We start from the raw sequence: 6,000 nt of genomic DNA, 5'->3' as shown, positions 1-6,000 counted from the left end.
AAGCCTTCTGCTCTGTTTCCAGCAAAGGGTAGGCAGTGAGGAGAAGTTTACGAGGCAGCGGAATACTTGCAAATGTCAACATGCAGCCTGCTCACCAGAGCTGAGCGAACTGGTACAACCAGAAAGTTGCATACTCGTGAGAGGTGGGTGCGGGTGGAGGGGAAAGCAAGCGAGAGAGGAGGGGAAAGCGAGTGAGAGAGGATGGGGGGGGGGGAATTGTGGGTTGTTTCTGTAGGGTTCTGTAGGAGTAGACCTTATTCCAATGATGTTGCAGGCCTTGTAATCTGGGGTAGCAGATGGCAGCAGCCACATCAGTCCTGATAACATCTTCTCTTTTGCAACCTCTATGTAGAAGTGGGCCCTATGATTGCAGATACGGCCCCTTGCAGAACTGGCCCACAGAGTAGAAATAGGGAAATTCAAATTCCAAAACCAGACTTTGGTTTGCTTACCAGAACGCATGGAGGAGGTGGAGGAAATGCGGATACCTAGCCATGGCTTATTTGGCAGGCAAACTAAACGTGTTCAGGGCTGTACAACACAGAGGGAAAGCACCGCTGCTCCTGACCACCTACAATTTAAGAGCGGTATGCAGGCAGGAGGCAGAGCACACCGCGTGATTCCGAGGACTCCACTGCCATGTGTTCCTTCACTATAGGTATCTCTGGTTTGAAGCTATAGGTAAGAACAACAGGCGCTGTGGGATGGGAACAACGCCAAAGGCTTGGCAGCGGTCGCTCCCCACGGCAAGCCCGGAGGGTCTCGGACGGGCTTTCGCCGAGGCAATGCAGAGCCCGGTAGGATGCACGGAGGCCCGGTCACGGGGCTGCTCGCCACCCCCCGGGCTCCCGAGGGCAGGAGCCACGGGGCGCAGGAACCCGAGGGGGGGCGGTGCCGGGCCGGCGCGCGGCAGCGGCGGTTTGCGGTAACGGCGGCGGGGCAGGGGCAGGGGCAGGGCCGGGCGGCCGGGCGCGGGGCGCGGGGCTGAGACGCCGGGCCGGGCCGGGCCGGGCGGCGTTGTCCAGGGTCTTGAAAGCGGGGACGAGGGGCCGTGCGGGGCAGGGGCCGTGCCGCCGCGCTGCACGGGCACTGCTCCGCCTCGGCGCTCCGCTGAGGCTTGGCCGGGCACGGCAGCGGCTGGGGGGCCCGATCCGGCTGAGGGAGCGGGGCGGCAGCCCGCGCTCACCGGCTCGTTGCCGGGTAGGGCCCTTCCCGGGGCCCCGTCCTCTGCCCTCCCCTCCCTCCGTCCCTCCACTCCACCTGTTGCTCGCTTCCGTTCACAAACTCGCAGCCTGGCCCCGGGGCGCCCCGGGGATCCCCTCCTGCGACCCCCGCCGCGGTGGGTGAAGGGGGGGGGATGCGGCGGGCACGCCGCGGGGCGGGGCCTGGTGTTTTGGTTGCGCGACAGCGCGGGTGGCCAATGCGGAGTTCGCGTTCCCCCGGGGCCGAGCCGGCGAAGCCAATGGGAGGCGGGGCCGGCAGGAGGGGAGGGGCTTGCGGGTGTGCGAGGGAAGGCGAGAGCGTGTGTGTGTCGGTGCTGCTCCCGCCCCTCCCTCCGCCTCTCCTCCCTGTCCGGCGGCTGAGGCGCACTCGAGACCCAGCGCCGGGCAGAGCGCGAGGGAGCGAGCGAGCGTGAGGAAGGGGGTGGCGGCGCGACGAGAGGAGGAGAAGGAGAAGGAGAAGGAGAAGGAGAAGGGGGAGGAGGAGGAGGGGGAGGAGCGGCGCGCGCGCCAGCCCGCGAGACCCCAGCGGACGCCCCCCGGTTCCGTTAACGGCTCCGGCGCCCCGCGGGCGGTGTGTCCCGCAGGAGGGGGGAGGAGTGCGCGCCGCCGGCGGGGAGCGAAGGGGGGAGCGGAGCGGAGCGGAGCCTGTGTGCGCCGGGGGGCGATGGGGGTCCCGCGGCGGGAGCAGCCGGAGCGCGGGCAGCAGCAGCAGCAGGTAAGGAGCGGCGCCTGCCACCGCGTCCGTGCCCCGCGGCGGCGGGGGACGACGACGGGCGGGCGAGGTGCCCGGGGGAGCGCGGGCGTACGAGTGCTTTCCCTCCCGGGAAGGGCTGGGGAGCAGTTTGGTGGGGGGGAGGGTGTGGGGAGGGACTCTCCTCTCCTCAGGTGCCGCGGGGAGGACGGGGGGCTGCGGGTGGGGGGAAGCGGCGAGGAGCCCCAGCCACGACACCGTCCCCGCTGCGCCGGAGCGGAGTGGCTCGCTCCCGCACGTCGCCTTTCTAAACAGCGTTGTGATCTGCTACGTAAATAATACCCGTGGGGGCGGCGGGGGTGCAAATGGGGTCGCCAGTCACCCGCAGGGCGGCTCTGCCACCGGCCGTGAGAGCCCTGCGCCCAGGCACGTTGCTTCCTCTCTGTAGCCCGCTTCAAGAATAATGGCAATTGCGGAGTAAGTTTGCCGAGGTCGGACATCTCTGGGGTACGGCCGGTTTTCAGAGCGCAGACGGTGCAACGGGGACCGCCAAGCGTTTGGGGTAGCGGAGGGAAAGATTCTTTTAGCCCGTGCAGTTTCCTGAAGTGATTTTAATGCTACTTATTTAGTTGTCGTAGACGAGGCAGGCGCGACCTGTATCCTTTCGCACTCTTTGTTACCTTGTAATGCTCTGATCCGTGTTCAGTGGCCCGTTCTCCAAACTTAGTTCTGGATTCGTTACGTGATAGTCAGCTGAGATCAGCTGTGCTTTACATTTTATTTTCCTGGCCCCGTACCCCTTCTGTGGTGCTCCGCAGCGTGTTGCTGAGGTGGTGTGTGCCCGTGTGAGCGGGGAAGTAGCGCTACGCAGTCTTGACAAAGACCGCTCGGAACTTGCCAAATTTCAGATATGGCTAGTAACGTTCACGAAGGCGATCAGTAAACTAGCTTAGTACTTGCTGCTGGATTATTTTAACATATTAGTAGTTTGAATATTTGCTTTCAGCCTAGCTTTTCTAGAGGAAACGAGCTTTAATTTTTATGATGCAGAAGACGGGCAAAGTTAAAGAGAATTGCACATGTAAATGCTCCCGAGCTCTTTTGTGCACAATTTTCACTTCTGAAAGTTAACACTAGATGGCTTGCTTATATCAGATATCCAGCAGAGAAGGAAAGCATGTAATCTGTCTCTGCAGCTTACTATTTCTGTATTTGTCTATTTTTTTTTCTTCACATTAATAGTAAACTACCTTTTTGATCAGCTCTGCACTGATTAGACCAGAGCAGAATTTGAAGTTTGCTTACTAGCTGCCATAATTCATTGCTTTGATCAGCTCATCTTGCTGCTTATAGACATTATTTTATATACGTTCTACCAATATCTAAAGGAAGTTTGTTTAGTTGGAAGATAGCTCTGTGAGATATTTAGGTTGCTTTAAAGGAAGGCAGCTGGATAAGGAGGGATGTTTGAAAATGGGGAAAAAAACAATAATTCAGTCTCAGTTGCTACTTAGTTTGATGGACTTATTTTAAAAAGGACCATAGTGCATTAATATTGTTTGTTCAGCTATTTTTTCCCAGATTCTGTACCAAACTATCTTAGGCTGAAGCATGTTGGAGTTGGATTCAGAAACATAGTGCAACATAGCCTGCTGGCTATAGGAATGCCTAGGCCTGATACCTTATTAATCTATTTCTTGTGTTTTTCAAAACTGTGCCTGTTGTCAGTGGAATGCGTTATTTGCCCCCAGTTTGCTTCTTTGATAGTAGCTCTGTCTGAAATACTTCAATCTTAAACTTGATCTTTGAAATATCTTTTATTATTAATGCAAACATGTTTAAATCATCAAGAGCTATAATGCATTATGGATATTTAAACATCACTTAGGCTCCACAACAGTTGATTTATAATTTATGTAGCATTCACATTCAGAGACCTCTCTGAAATCTAGCTTTATATATTGTCTTGGTTTTGCATGCCCAGTGGGTTACCTTACCAGGACATGCAGCACTTATATGTCCCAAGAAGGAATACTTACTTGTAAGGGTGCAGGACTGTTTCAGCAATCGTATTGGATCAGTTAAAGATCATGTCGTTCACATATGCCAAGGGTATAACGTGAAACCTAGAACTAAACAAAACTTCAGTTCTTTGTAGCTGGTATTTGCTTACTGTACCAATCGGAGTATTTTTAAAGGCTTCTGTTCTGTTTTCCTGACAGAAAGATAATATGGTCTTTTTTGTAGGCATTTAGTGACATACCATTACTGAAGTGCATTGTGAAATACTCTTGCAAATGAAGAGAGTCAAATGAGGAACTGAGAAAAGCAGTAGTCAAACAGGCAAAACCATCCCTTTCTTTTGCTGTTTGACCTTTATGAGTGAACCGAGGCAGTTTGTTCTTTTACTTTCAGCTGCATATTGGACATAGTGCTCAGGCATTGCACCTAAGCTTTTTATGTGCAGATCAGCGGTTCAAACTGCAGGAGAAAGTAAATATTTTCTCCTTGCCTTGGCTGGAATTAAGATTCTATTTAGATGGTTGGATGTTAAAATATTATCAGTAGTTTTGTACCTTTTACCGATGAGTGATCTAGTTTGGTAATATTGAGTGAGAAATGCTATGTCATTGTGAAAATATAAGATAAGTTGCAGATTGTGGAAAGAGGGTGGGGCGCTGGGTTATCTAGTTTCTCACGTTAGTCAGCCAAAATTACCAACAGTAGGTGTATTGACAGCTTGAAATAAAATAATGGTTTGACGAATGCTCTTTTCTCCTTCCATGCAATTTTTGCTTTGCAATTTAAAATGCTTTGCAATTTTAAAATGTTTGGGCAGGCTGGGTTGTGAATCAGTGAAGTAAAGAGGAGATGGCTGTTTATTTTATGTATTGCAATGTTGAACTCATAGTAGAAATTTTTGATATATTAGGTAGCATAATTTATTTATATTGGATTCTTTAAAACATTACCTCTTGCAAAGTTAAGGCAAACTTCAGTTTATCTCTTTATTTTTAAGGGAATTTTCATCCTCTTATAAATCTGAACAGTTCAGGAAGTTTAGGGTAGGGGTGCCCCTCACAGTCTTATCTACCCTGTTTTTTTCTACCTGAATTATTTTGGGGAAATACTGTGAGGACTGTCTACCAAATCTGAGAATCCAATAAGAAGAATTCATAAGGACTGTTGTGATATATAGCTCTGACTGTAGAATTTGTATTTAGGAGATTGAAAAGTATGTTTCACATCTTTCTTTTTTTTTATTTTAAAAATACTAGGTTTTTTTCACATAGATTGCATTAAGAATAACATTAATTCCTCATGACATTCAGTGATGATGCCGTATGACTGGTTAGATTTTTAAGAATTGCTAGGGCTTCACATGAATAGCTGTCTTATTTTCTTTAGTCTCTTGTGAAAGAGCAAACTTAATGTTAAACATCTGATTTATCCTGACAGAAGTAAATGAGCGAGACCCTGCCTTCCTTTGTAGTAAAGCATTGACCCCAGATTTAAAGCCATTTTCAGGCATAATTGAATGAACTGAAGATTGAGAAGGATTATTACAATTTGTGATACTCTTCTTGTTTTTAGCTAGAGACAGGACAGCAGTAGGCAAAATGTCATTGTGATTATTTTGCACCAGAGCTCTTACTAGAAGATATGTAGACTCTTGTTTGGATCATGAAAGTGTAATTACATCAGCAGTTAGCTACTCATGATTTATAAGTGGATTCTTCTGGTTTTCTGGAATTTCTTAAATAGTGATCAGTTCATACATAATTAAAGGTTTTGTTTAAAAAATGTCTTGAATCCTTATGGAGATAATCTTCTGAATACATAATAAATGTAAGCAGCTGCTGTCCCATCTTTTTGGATCTGCAAGCAAACAGCTTTATTAGACCTGATGCTTGTAAAACATTTTAAGAATAGTAGATGTTTGAAATGAAGTAGGCATTTGTTTTAGTTGTTGTTAACTGGGGCTTCTGCGTTCCTTAGGAAAACGACCTGTACTCACTTCCCGCCCCCCCCGGAAAAGCTGAGATATGTAATGTAGAAAAATACCATAGCTGTTTTGGAAGTAAG

General features: G+C 49.7%; 1 protein-coding gene across 7 annotated transcripts in view; it reads left to right on the top strand.

Annotated features, from left to right (window-relative positions):
- The first annotated feature begins 1,736 nt into the window (after positions 1-1,736).
- SIPA1L2 (signal induced proliferation associated 1 like 2) overlaps positions 1,737-6,000 on the top strand; it is a 154,763-nt gene continuing 150,499 nt past the window's right edge. For all 7 annotated transcript variants that reach the window (XM_075495892.1, XM_075495891.1, XM_075495893.1 and 4 more), the window contains exon 1: positions 1,737-1,938. The gene's annotated coding sequence lies outside the window, so the exon portion shown is untranslated. The remainder of the gene's footprint in view (positions 1,939-6,000) is intronic.

The sequence above is a fragment of the Mycteria americana genome, chromosome 3 (assembly GCF_035582795.1).
Source record: "Mycteria americana isolate JAX WOST 10 ecotype Jacksonville Zoo and Gardens chromosome 3, USCA_MyAme_1.0, whole genome shotgun sequence".
NCBI classification, from domain to species: Eukaryota; Metazoa; Chordata; class Aves; order Ciconiiformes; family Ciconiidae; genus Mycteria; species Mycteria americana.
Note: the sequence above shows the minus strand (reverse complement) of the source record. Positions and strands in the feature narration are given on the sequence as shown.